Source organism: Pseudophryne corroboree, chromosome 1, assembly GCF_028390025.1.
Source record: "Pseudophryne corroboree isolate aPseCor3 chromosome 1, aPseCor3.hap2, whole genome shotgun sequence".
NCBI lineage: Eukaryota > Metazoa > Chordata > Amphibia > Anura > Myobatrachidae > Pseudophryne > Pseudophryne corroboree.
The window spans coordinates 145,083,029-145,096,950 of NC_086444.1; positions in this window are offsets into that span (position 1 = coordinate 145,083,029).

A 13,922-nucleotide genomic window follows, 5' to 3' on the forward strand; every position below is an offset into this window, starting at 1 on the left:
CTGACTTATTATGAATGCGCTGCAGGTGACGTATAAGGGAGGATGTTCCGAGGTGGTTAACGTCCTTACCCCTACTTATTACAGCTTGACAAAGGGAACACACGGCTTGACACCTGTTGTCCGCATTTCTGGTGAAATACCTCCACACCGAAGAGCTGATTTTTTTGGTATTTTCACCTGGCATGTCAACGGCCATATTCCTCCCACGGACAACAGGTGTCTCCCCGGGTGCCTGACTTAAACAAACCACCTCACCATCAGAATCCTCCTGGTCAATTTCCTCCCCAGCACCAGCAACACCCATATCCTCCTCATCCTGGTGTACTTCAACACTGACATCTTCAATCTGACTATCAGGAACTGGACTGCGGGTGCTCCTTCCAGCACTTGCAGGGGGCATGCAAATAGTGGAAGGCGCATGCTCTTCACGTCCAGTGTTGGGAAGGTCAGGCATCGCAAACGACACAATTGGACTCTCCTTGTGGATTTGGGATTTCAAAGAACGCACAGTTCTTTGCGGTGCTTTTGCCAGCTTGAGTCTTTTCAGTTTTCTAGCGAGAGGCTGAGTGCTTCCATCCTCATGTGAAGCTGAACCACTAGCCATGAACATAGGCCAGGGCCTCAGCCGTTCCTTGCCACTCCGTGTGGTAAATGGCATATTGGCAAGTTTACGCTTCTCCTCCGACAATTTTATTTTAGGTTTTGGAGTCCTTTTTTTTCTGATATTTGGTGTTTTGGATTTGACATGCTCTGTACTATGACATTGGGCATCGGCCTTGGCAGACGACGTTGCTGGCATTTCATCGTCTCGGCCATGACTAGTGGCAGCAGCTTCAGCACGAGGTGGAAGTGGATCTTGATCTTTCCCTAATTTTGGAACCTCAACTTTTTTGTTCTCCATATTTTATAGGCAGAACTAAAAGGCACCTCAGGTAAACAATGGAGATGGATGGATTGGATACTAGTATACAATTATGGACGGACTGCCACGGTTAGGTGGTATAAAAAAACCACGGTTAGGTGGTATATATTATAATAATAATACAATTATGGATGGACGGACTGCCTGCCGACTGCCGACACAGAGGTAGCCACAGCCGTGAACTACCGCACTGTACACTGGTTGATAAAGAGATAGTAGTATACTCGTAACAACTAGTATGACACTATGACGACGGTATAAAGAAAGAAAAAAAAATACCACAGTTAGGTGGTATATATTATAATAATAATACAATTATGGATGGACGGACTGCCTGCCGACTGCCGACACAGAGGTAGCCACAGCCGTGAACTACCGCACTGTACACTGGTTGATAAAGAGATAGTAGTATACTCGTAACAACTAGTATGACACTATGACGACGGTATAAAGAATGAAAAAAAAACCACGGTTAGGTGGTATATATTATAATAATAATACAATTATGGATGGACGGACTGCCTGCCGACTGCCGACACAGAGGTAGCCACAGCCGTGAACTACCGCACTGTACACTGGTTGATAAAGAGATAGTAGTATACTCGTAACAACTAGTATGACACTATGACGACGGTATAAAGAATGAAAAAAAAACCACGGTTAGGTGGTATATATTATAATAATAATACAATTATGGATGGACGGACTGCCTGCCGACTGCCGACACAGAGGTAGCCACAGCCGTGAACTACCGCACTGTACACTGGTTGATAAAGAGATAGTAGTATACTCGTAACAACTAGTATGACACTATGACGACGGTATAAAGAATGAAAAAAAAACCACGGTTAGGTGGTATATATTATAATAATAATACAATTATGGATGGACGGACTGCCTGCCGACTGCCGACACAGAGGTAGCCACAGCCGTGAACTACCGCACTGTACACTGGTTGATAAAGAGATAGTAGTATACTCGTAACAACTAGTATGACACTATGACGACGGTATAAAGAAAGAAAAAAAAATACCACGGTTAGGTGGTATATATTGTAATACAATTATGGATGGACGGACTGCCTGCCGAGTTCCGACTGCCGACACAGAGGTAGCCACAGCCGTGAACTACCGCACTGTACTGTGTCTGCTGCTAATATAGACTGGTTGATAAAGAGATAGTATACAATACATACAACAATATACTACTATACTGGTGGTCAGGCACTGGTCACCACTAGTCACACTGGCAGTGGCACTCCTGCAGCAAAAGTGTGCACTGTTTAATTTTAAATTAATATAATATTATGTACTCCTGGGGGCTCCTGCTATAACAACCTGCAGTGCTCCCCAGTCTCCCCCACAATTATTATAAGCTTTGCCTTTTATACATTGATGTGCAGCACACTGGGCTGAGCTGAGTGCACACAGACTGAGTCACACTGTGTGACTGGCTGCTGCTGTGTATCGTTTTTTTTCAGGCAGAGAACGGATATAGCAGAGAACGGATATATTATATTAAAATAAATAAAAGTTAACTAACAACAACTGCACTGGTCACTGTGGTAAACTCTGTCTGACTCTGCACAATCTCTCTCTCTCTTCTAATCTAATTTCTAATGGAGAGGACGCCAGCCACGTCCTCTCCCTATCAATCTCAATGCACGTGTGAAAATGGCGGCGACGCGCGGCTCCTTATATAGAATCCGAGTCTCGCGAGAATCCGACAGCGTCATGATGACGTTCGGGCGCGCTCGGGTTAACCGAGCAAGGCGGGAGGATCCGAGTCTGCTCGGACCCGTAAAAAAAACATGAAGTTCGTGCGGGTTCGGTTTCAGAGAAACCGAACCCGCTCATCTCTACTCTACACCCAATGTCTATCTTTTTTGGAGCCCAGTGTACCCCGCAGCAGAAACTGTAGTTGAAGCTAGGGTTCGCTGGAAAACTGTAGTTGAAGCTAGGGTTCGCTGGAAAACTGTGATTGAAGCTAGGGTTCGCTGGAAAACTGTAATTGAAGCTAGGGTTCGCTGGAAAACTGGAGATCACTGGGAAGTGGCTACTGGGAAGCCGGAGCATGTAATGCTGTTAGCACTGGGTGCAGGAATAATGGTGACAGGGTGCACCGCAGGGCAGGAACACAGGGAGCTGGAATATCACCGGAGAGGAAACCACCAGGGAGTCAGGCTAATGCAGAGAGAGTCCACAGAGAACTGCACACTGGAATCACAGGAGACAATTGAAGCACTGACAACCCTCCGAGTGCTGGGACAGGATATTTATACCTGCAGGATAACAAGGATTGGTGGGCAATTAGGCTCCGGTTCTGTCAGCACTGTGGATAGGTGAAACGGTATCATGTGATGCAAACCCAACATGGCTGTGCCCATAGACAACTGCAGAAGGGGAATTAGGAACTTAGAACCGATGTGTGAGGTAACAATGGCGGCGAAGGCCGCAACAGCAGAAGTCCACGCGCCCAGCGCGTTCAGCGGCCACAGAGATGGAAGCGGCGGCCCGGAGCACACGGAGGACACACATCCGGCGGGGAACCACGGGCGCGGCAGCGACAGCCGCGATGGGACTGAGAACGCCGCACCACCGCCAGTGCAATCACTGAGGAGGCCCACTAAAGCCATCGCTGCAGGCCACACAAACTACGGCCCGGCCCTGTCTCGCTGAGCCAACCTTTAGGAGGCACTTAACCAGTAAGAAACGGCGTCTAGTTACCCGGATCGTGACAGCACCCTTCCCTCTAGGAGTGGCCCCAGGACACTTCTTAGGTTTTCGTGGGCATCTGGAATGGAATTCCCAAATCAACCTGGGAGCATGGACATCAGAAGTGTTGGTCCAAGAACGCTCTTCAGAGCCGTAGACCTTCCAATCTATTAGATACTGGAGGTGTCCATATCTAAAACGGGAATCCAGGATTTTAGCGACTTCATACTCAACCCCACGTTGAGTCTGTACTTTAGGAGCAGAGGGAAGCGTGGAATGGAAGCGATTCAGAATCACTGGTTTGAGAAGAGAAACGTGGAATGTCTTAGGAACTTTCAAGAACGGAGGTAATTGAAGTTTGTAAGCCACTGGGTTGAGGACTTGCTCAATCTGGAAAGGGCCGATATAACGGGGAGCGAATTTCATACTCGGAACCCTCAGTCGTAGATTCTTCGTAGACAGCCAGACACAGTCACCAATTTTAAGGGCAGGAATCGCCCTACGCTTCTTATCCGCAAATCTCTTGTACCTAGATGACGCTTTTAACAGAGCTGCACGAACATTCTTCCAGTTATTTGAAAACTGTCGAATCATGATGTTAGCTGCAGGCACGGATGTTGCTGCAAGCGGCTGGAACTCAGGCACTTTTGGGTGGAACCCATAATTGGTGAAGAATGGCGTGGAGGAAGATGAAGAATGATACTGATTGTTGTGGCAGAATTCAGCCCATGGGAGAAGTTGAGCCCAATCGTCCTGGGAAGAGGACACATAAATGCAGAGGAAGGCCTCCAAGTCCTGATTCACCCTCTCATTTGGAAGGATTGGCACCTTTTTTGGTGAGAGCTGTAATAGGTGCTACAATGGTGGAAAAGTCTCGAATAAATTTCCTGTAGTAATTGTCAAACCCTAGGAATCTCTGGATGCCCTTAAGGGTTATAGGAATCGGCCATTCTTGGATCAGTTGAAGCCTCTCAGGGTCCATCTCCAGGCCAGAACTGGATACAATATACCCCAGGAACGGAATGGAATTCAATTCAAGGACGCACTTTTCCAGTTTGCAATACAGATGATTAACTCGGAGACGGGACAAGACCTCTTTCACCCAGAACCGATGTTCCTCCAAATCATTGGCAAAGATAAGGATATCATCGAGATAAACCACAACATGACGATAAAGGATGTCTCTGAAGATTTCATTCACAAAGTGCTGAAATACTGCTGGAACGTTGCTGAGTCCAAAAGGTATGACGAGGTACTCGTAATGTCCTGTCCGTTACGGGTGTTAAAAGCGGTCGTCCACTCGTCACCCTTTCGGATCCGAATGAGATTATAAGCACCCCTCAGATCTAACTTTGTGAAGATAGTGGCTCCACTGACGCGGTCAAACAGCTCGGTGACAAGTGGCAGAGGGTACCGATTTTTTACTGTGATGTCATTCAGACCCTGGTAGTCAATACAAGGCCGCAGGCAGCCATCTCTCTTCTGCACGAAGAAGAAGCCTGTGCCAGCTGGAGAAGACGAAGGCCGGATGAATCCTTTAGCTAGATTTTCCTTGATATACTCCTCCATGGAGTGGGTCTCAGGCAACGACAATGGATACGTGCGTCCACGAGGAGGAGTTTTCCCGGGAATGAGATCGATAGGACAATCCCATTCTCTATGAGGAGGTAGAATATCGGCAGAAGCCTTGCTGAATACATCAGTGAAATCCTGATATGGAGAAGGTGGAACATCAGGAGACTTAGAGGAGTATTTGCAAACCGGAAGCACTTTTTGTAGACAGGTCTTGGAACAGGAAGGACCAAATGCCAGGATATGGGTTGTCTTCCAATCAACTTGAGGATTATGCAGACGGAGCCATGGGAGGCCTAAAACCACAGGATGAGTGGCCCTTGGGATTACCAGGAAGGAAATCGACTCGGTGTGCAGAAACCATACCTTCAGACGGATAGGTAGGGTCTTGGAGGTAATCACCACATCAGGAATCCTACTGCCATCCACGGCAGTTAAACAAATTGGAGATAAAAGTCTCTCAGTGGGTAGAGACCACTGCTTAATGAACCTTTTACTAATAAAGTTTCTGGCTGCTCCAGAATCCAATAAGGCCACAAGATTCTTGGTACGCTGAGCCATTAGAAGAGAAACTGAGAGGTTGCAGTCACTTGAAGGCGGAGATGCATACATTACTCCTAGCCGACCCTCTCCTTGGCGGGCTAGGATTTGGAGTTTCCCGGACGCTCGGGACAGGCGTTAATGAGGTGGGAAGGTGCAGCACAGTAAAGGCACAGACGGTTGGACAAACGTCTTCTGCGCTCTGCTGGAGACAGTCGTGAATGACCTATCTGCATAGGTTCGTCTTTAGATGGAGATGGCTGACGAGGAGGAGGAGCAGAAGAAGTCTTATGAGCTGTTGATCTGCCTCGCTCCATAGCCCTTTCGTGGAACCGTAGGTCAACTTTAGTGCAGAGCGATATGAGCTCATTCAGTTTCGAGGACAAGTCTCTAGTGGCGAGTTCATCTTTAATACGTTCTGACAACCCCTGCCAGAATGCTGCATAAAGGGTTTCCTCATTCCAGGAGACTTCGGAGGCTAAAGTCTGAAATTGTACTATATACTGGCCGATAGTTCTTGTCCCCTGACGCAGCCAAGGATCTCATAAGAAGCTGACGACACTCGACCTGGCTCATCAAAAATTCGTCTAAATGTTGCCACGAAGTCAGAGTAGGATGACAGCAGGGTATCGGATCTTTCCCACAGGGGCAATGCCCAGTCAAGGGCGGAACCACTGAGTAGGGAGATGATATACGCCACTTTAGTGCGGTCTGTAGGAAAACCGCTGGGCTGCAACTCAAAGTGGATCTTGCACTGGTTTAGGAAACCCCTGCAGGATTTTGGGGATCCATCATATTTGGCAGGTGCCGGCAAATAGAGACGAGGAGGAGAAGTGGGTATGGTGGGTGGGGATACCACCGGAGCTACTACTGTCGGCATACTGGACGCCCCTGACCCACGGATGGTAGATTGAATTTCATCCAGTCGGGAGGAGAGATCCTGGAGACATCAGATAACATGGCCTTGTACAGCATCCTGATGTTCGAGACAGGCTGCCAGTTCTTGCATCGGCCTGGTCCCTTGGACTTGGTCTCCGAATGGATCCATTAGGTCAGTGCTTACTGTCACAACTGAGTGGAAGCAAGGAAGAGGCAAACAACTACAGACCAGTGAGTCTTACATCAGTAGTAGGGAAATTGATGGAAACACTCTTAAAAGAAAGAGTTGTAGATTATCTCAAATCTGGCAATTTACTGGATCCCAAACAGCATGGATTCACTGGGGGGAGATCATGTCAAACAAATCTTATTGACTTTTTTGATTGTGTGACTAAAGTGATGGATAAAGGTGGAGCCATGGATATAGCTTATCTAGACTTTAGTAAGGCTTTTGACACAGTTCCACATCGCAGATTGCTAAATAAACTTGAAAGTTTGGGATTGGATATTAGGATTATTGAATGGATAAGATCTTGGTTGAAGGATAGAAAACAGAGAGTTGTGGTAAATGGAGTGCATTCACAGGAGGGAAATGTTACCAGTGGAGTACCCCAGGGATCTGTACTTGGACCAGTGCTTTTTAATATCTTTATTGGTGACATTGCAAATGGCATTAAAGGGAAAGTATGCCTTTTTGCAGATAACACAAAGGTATGCAACAGGGTAGACACACCAGGTGGGGTAAAACAAATGATTGAGGATCTAGGTAGACTAGAGGAATGGTCAAGAGTCTGGCAATTACAGTTTAATGCCAAAAAATGCAAAATCATGCACTTGGGTCTCAAAAATCCTAAAGCTAAATACAGTATTAATGGCACTATACAGGAAACTACTGAGGAGGAAAGGGATCTAAGAGTCACTATTTCAGATGACTTAAAGGCAGGTAAGCAATGTAACAAGGCAATGAGGAAGGCTAGTCAGATGCTTGGCTGCATTGGGAGAGGAATCAGCAGCAGAAAGAAAGAAGTAATAATGCCACTGTATAGGTTATTGGTACGGCCTCATCTAGAATACTGTATTCAGTTCTGGAGGCCATATCTTCAAAAGGATATTAATACATTAGAAACTGTACAAAGGAGGGCAACTAAAATGGTGCATGGCCTACATCACAAAACATACCCAGAAAGACTAAGAAATCTCAATATGTATAGTTTGGAGCAGAGAAGGGAAAGGGGGGACATGATAGAAACTTTCAAATATATCAAGGGTTTTAACAAAGTCCAGGAGGGAAACATTCTCCAAATGAAGAGAAGCAAAAGGACACGAGGACATGCACTGAGACTGGAGGGGGGGAGGTTCAGGGGAAATTTGCGGAAAAATTATTTCACAGAAAGGGTAGTGGACAAGTGGAATAGCCTCCCATCAGAGGTGGTAGAGGCTAAGACAGTAGAGCAATTTAAACATGCATGGGATAGACATAAGGATATCCTTACAAAGAAATAAGGATCAAATAAGGTTAGAGATAAAAAATAATAAAATAAAAAAAAGGGGCAGACTAGATGGGCCAAGTGGTTCTTATCTGCCGACAAATTCTATGTTTCTATGCTTCTATGAGGGCTGGTGAGGGTATCTGGAAGCCTCAGTTGTAGGGGCTGACGAATACCGGAATTTGGGTGGTGTGAGTAGACTCCTAGACATGCGCTAAGATAGTAGCAATGAATGCCCGAAGGCGTGACCACAACAACTGAAGGTATCTTTCTGGGATTTTATTAAATAAAAGTCATATAAGGTGCAAAAGAACAATAAAACGTCACAAGTGGTATTTGGAGCACAACTGGTTAGACCAGTAATCCGGAATGTGAAGGAAAGTTTTGTATAATGCCTGGGGAACCAAGAGAGGTAATAACGTGATGTTGGGAACAATAGGTGAAGCTGTAAATAATACTGGGATTCGTTGTTAAAGTATAAATGAAGCTGGGGTTAGCTGAAAAACTGTAGTTGAAGCTAGGGTTCGCTGGAAAACTGTAGTTGAAGCTAGGGTTCACTGGAAAACTAGCTGAAGCTAGGGTTCGCTGGAAACTGTAGTTGAAGCTAGGGTTCGCGGGAAAACTGTAATTGAAGCTAGGGTCCACAGAGAACTGCACACTGGAATCACAGGAGACAATTGTAGCACTGACAACCCTCCAAGTGCTGGGACAGGATATTTATACCTGCAGGATAACAGGGATTGGTGGGCAATTAGGCTCCGGTTCTGTCAGCACTGTGGATAGGTGAAACGGTATTATGTGATGCAAACCCAACATGGCTGCGCCCATAGACAATTGCAGAAGGGGAATTAGGAACTTAGAACCCATGTGTGAGGTAACAGTAGCGGCGGAGGCCGCAACAGCAGAAGTCCACGCGCCCAGCGCGTTCAGCGGCCACAGAGATGGAAGCTGCGGCCGGAGCACACGGAGGACACACATCCGGCGGGGAACCACGGGCGCAGCAGCGACAGCCACGATGGGACTGAGAACGCCTCACCACCACCAGTGCAATCACTGAGGAGGCCCGCTAAAGCCATCGCTGCAGGCCACACAAACTACGGCCCGGCCCTGGCTCGTGAGCCAACCTCAGGAGGCACTTAACTGGTAAGAAACGGCGTCTAGTTACCCGGATCGTGACACTGAGGCCTTGACACTTATGTTGGTGTTAGACGTGCGTCCGGTATCCGCCATTAGTGCAGTGGGATTTAGACAATTGATGGAGGTATTGTGTCCCCGGTACCAAATCCCATCTAGGTTCCACTTCACTAGGCTGGCGATACCGAGAATGTACAGAGACGTCAGAAAAAGTGTCACCAGTGTCCTAAAAAATGTGGTTGTATCCAGTGTCCACTTAACCACGGACATGTGGACAAGCGGAACAGGGCAGACTAAGGATTATATGACTGTGACAGCCCACTGGGTAGATGTATTGCCTCCCGCAGCAACAACAGCAGCAGTAGCACCAGTAGCAGCATCTCGCAAATCCAAACTCGTTTCTAGGCAGGCTACGCTGTGTATCACTGCTATCCATAACAGGCACACCGCTGATAACCTCTTATGGAAATTGAGGGACATCATGGCGCCTTGGTTTACCCCACTTAGACTATCCTGAGGATTTGTGATATCGGACAACGCCACCAATATTGTGCGTGCATTACAACTGGGCAAATTCCAGCACGTCCCATGTTTTGCACATACAATTAATTTGGTGGTGCATATTTTTTAGAAAAATTACAGGAGTGTACAGGAGATGCTGTCGGTGACCCGAAAAATTGCGGACCACTTTTGACATTCTGCCACTGCGTGCCGAAGACTGGAGAACCAGCAAACACTCCTGAATCTGCCCTGCCATCAACTGAAGCAAGAGGTGGTAACGAGGTGGAATTCAACCCTCTATATGCTTCAGAGGATGGAGGAGCAGCAAAAGGCCATTAAAGCCCATACATCCACCTACGATATAGGCAAAGGAGGGTGAATGCACCTGACTCAAGTGCAGTGGAGAATGATTTCCGTCTTGTGCAAGGTTCTCAAACCCTTTGAACTAGCCATACGTGAAGTCAGTTCAGACACTGCCAGCTTGAGTAGGTCATTCCCCTCATCAGGCTTTTGCAGAAGCAGCTGGAGAAATTGAAGGAAGAGCTAAGACGGAGCGATTCCGCTAAGTATGTGGGACTTGTGGATGGAGCCCTTCATTCGCTTTGCCAGGATTCAAGGGTGGTCAATCTGTTGAAATCAGAGCACTACATTTTGGCCACCGTGCTCGATCCTAGGTTTAAAGTCTACATTGTATCTCTCTTTCCGGCAGAAACAAGTGTGCAGGGGTACAAAGACCTGCTGGTGAGTAAATTATCAACTCAAGCGGAACGTGACCCGTCAACAGCTCCTCCTTCAATTTCTCCCACCACTGGGGCTGCAAGGAAAAGGCTAAGATTTCCTAGCCCACCTGCTGGCGGTAATGCAGGGCAGTCAGGAGCGAAAGCTCAAATCTGGTCCGGACTGAAGGACCTGCCAACGATTACTGACATGTCTACTGTCACTGCATATGATTCTGTCACCATTGAAAGAATGGTGGAGGATTACATGAGTGACAGCATCCAAGTAGGCATGTCAGACAGTCCGTATGTATACTGGCAGGAAAATGAGGCAATTTGGATACCCTTGCACAAACTGGCTTTATTTTACCTAAGTTGCCCCCCCTCCTCCAGTGTGTACTCTGAAAGAGTGTTTAGTGCAGCTGGTAACCTTGTTAGCAATCGGCGTAGGAGGTTACTTCCACAAAATGTGGAGAAGATGATGTTCATTAAAATTAATTATAAATTCCTCCAGACCTTGACTAGCAATTGTCTCCGGAAAGTACACAGGGACCTGTGATGCTGGATTCCAGTGGGGACAAATTAATACTCTGTGTGGAGGGGGATGTACACATTGAAAGGCGTGAGGAATCGGAGGATGAGGTCAACATCTTGCCTCTGTAGAGCCAGTTTGTGCAAGGAGAGATTTATTGCTTCTTTTTTGGTGGGGGCCCAAACAAACCACTCATTTCAGCCACAGTCGTGTGTTAGACCCTGTCGCTGAAATGATTGGTTTGTTCAAGTGTGCATGTCCTGTTTATGCAACATCTTGCACCTCTTTTTCTTCTTTGCATCATGTGCTGTTTGGGGACTATTTTTTTATAGTGTCATCCTGTCTGACACTTCCGTATATGTCCAGCGGTACTGCCATTTAATTCCAGTGATTTGGCCATATAATTCCAGTGATTTGGATGAATAATTCCAGTGATCTGGCCGTTTAATTCCAGTGATATTGCCAATTAAATCAAATGATTTGGCCGTTTAATTCCAGTGATTTGGACGTATAATTCCAGTGATTTTGACGTGTAATTCCAGAGATTTTGATGTATAATTCCAGTGATTTTGCAGTATAATTCCAGTGATTTGGACGTATAATTCCTGTGATTTGGATGTATAATTCCAGTGATTTTGCCATTTAATTCCAGTGATTTTGACGTATAATTCCAGTGATTTTGACGTATAATTCCAGTGATTTTGACGTATAATTCCAGTGATTTTGCAGTATAATTCCAGTGATTTGGATGTATAATTCAGTGATTTGGATGTATAATTCAGTGATTTTGACATTTAATTCCAGTGATTTTGCCGTATAATTCCAGTGATTTGGATGTATAATTCCAGTGATTTTGCAGTATAATTCCAGTGATTTGGATGTATAATTCCAGTGATTTGGACATATAATTCCAGTGATTTGGATGTATAAATCCAGTGGGAATTGTTTGTGTCGCTTGGCTTGGTCATACAGCTACCTCATTGCACCTCTTCGACATCTTTGCATGAGGTACTGTTTGGGGCCTAGTTTTTGAAAAGTGCCATCCTGTCTGACACTGCCATATGAGTCCAGGGGTACTGCTGTATTAGTTCTAAGATACTGCCGTATAAGTCCACCAATTGCAGAATTTTTGAAAAATGACAAAGGCATGCAGGAGATGCTGTCAGTGGACCGAACAATTGCGGCCCACTTTCGACATTCAGCCACTGCGTGACACTACTAGATGGGCCAGGTGGTACTGTCGCTTGGCTTAGTCATACAGCTACCTCATTGCACCTCTTCTACATCTTTGCATGAGGTGCTGTTTGGGGCCTTTTTTTTGGATATCTGCTCTCCTGTCTGCCACTGCAGTGCCACTCCTAGAAGGGCAAATTGTTTGTGTTGCTTGGCTTAGTCATACAGCTACCTCATTGCACCTCTTCTACATCTTTGCATGAGGTGCTGTTTGGGGCCTAGTTTTTGAAAAGTGCCATCCTGTCTGACACTGCAGTGTCACTCCTAGATGGGCCAGGTGTTTGTGCCGCACACTTGTGTCGCTTGGCTTAGTCATACAGCAGCCTCGATGCACCTATTTTTCTTCTTTGCATCATGTGCTGTTTGGGGCCTTTTTTTATATCTGCCATCCTGTCTGACACTGCAGTGCCACTCCTAGATGGGCCAGGTGTTTGTGCCGCACACTTGTGTCGTTTAGCTTAGTCATACAGCCACCTCGGTGCAACCTTTTGGACTAAAAACAATATTGTGAGGTGTGAGGTGTTTAGAATAGACTGGAAATGAGTAGAAATGAATGTTATTGAGGTTAATAATACAGTAGGATCAAAATTACCCTCAAATTCTGTGATTTTAGCCGTTTTTATGTTTTTTTCCAAAATCATCCAGATCCAAAACCAAAACACGAAAGGGTGGTTTTGGCAAAACCAAGCCAAAACCAAAACATGAAAGTGGAATTAGAACCAAAACCAAAACACAAAACACAAAAAGTGCCAGCCGTACATCTCTAGTCCACACACATTTATAATTGAAATATACTAAAAAGCTTCAAACCCCCCCAAAAAAAGTGGCACGTGCCATTACAGTATATCCCTTATTCCAACAATTTATTTAAGATATAAATGAGGATAAACTGAGCAATATTTTATGGATAATAAAGGAAAATGCAGTGTTGTTTGCTTGTTTGTTTGTTTTTGTTTTTTAAAGGGGTGACTTGTAAAGGCTGTGTGGCTCTGGAGTGTTCTACCAATCTACACATCCAGAAACACTTTGGTGGAGGCATCTTCAAGGACTTGGAACAAAGTTGCCCAAAATATCCAGCTGCACTGGTACTGTAGTATGCATTAGGTACACTTCATAAATGACATAGGGGGGCCTACTAGGTATGGGTATAATGAAACACTTGACTTGTCCGTGTTGTTTTGTCAAGCAAGATATTTAAACCATGGGAAGTGGACATTGAGCATATTTTATAGTGTTTTTGATCCTGTTTTTGTTAAACAAAATCATTCTCGTTTTAACAGAGCTAGCCCTAGGCATAGGCAAACAGGCAAATACCTAGAGCATTTGGAATGCCTAGGGGCACAAGCAGCTGTTCGTATTTAAAATATAAGGGGTAGTAACACCAAAATGAGAACTGCTATGGGTTAGGAGTGATGGTGCTGAGAAAGGGGAACCGGGTCAGAGGTGGAACTAGCGGCGGTGCTAGGGGGCACCAACCAAAATCTTGCCTAGGGCATCATATTGTTTTGGGCCACAAACCACACTGCTTCTTAACTCACACAAATGTTCCTCCTATTTGTCGCTTTATCCTTAGCTTAGCCAATTTCATCCAATGACACACTTATCTTTTGTATTCTTCAAGCATTTGACCCGTGAAAGCCTAATTTACCTCCAAATAGCAGTATATTCCAATTATTTCATGAAATTATACAT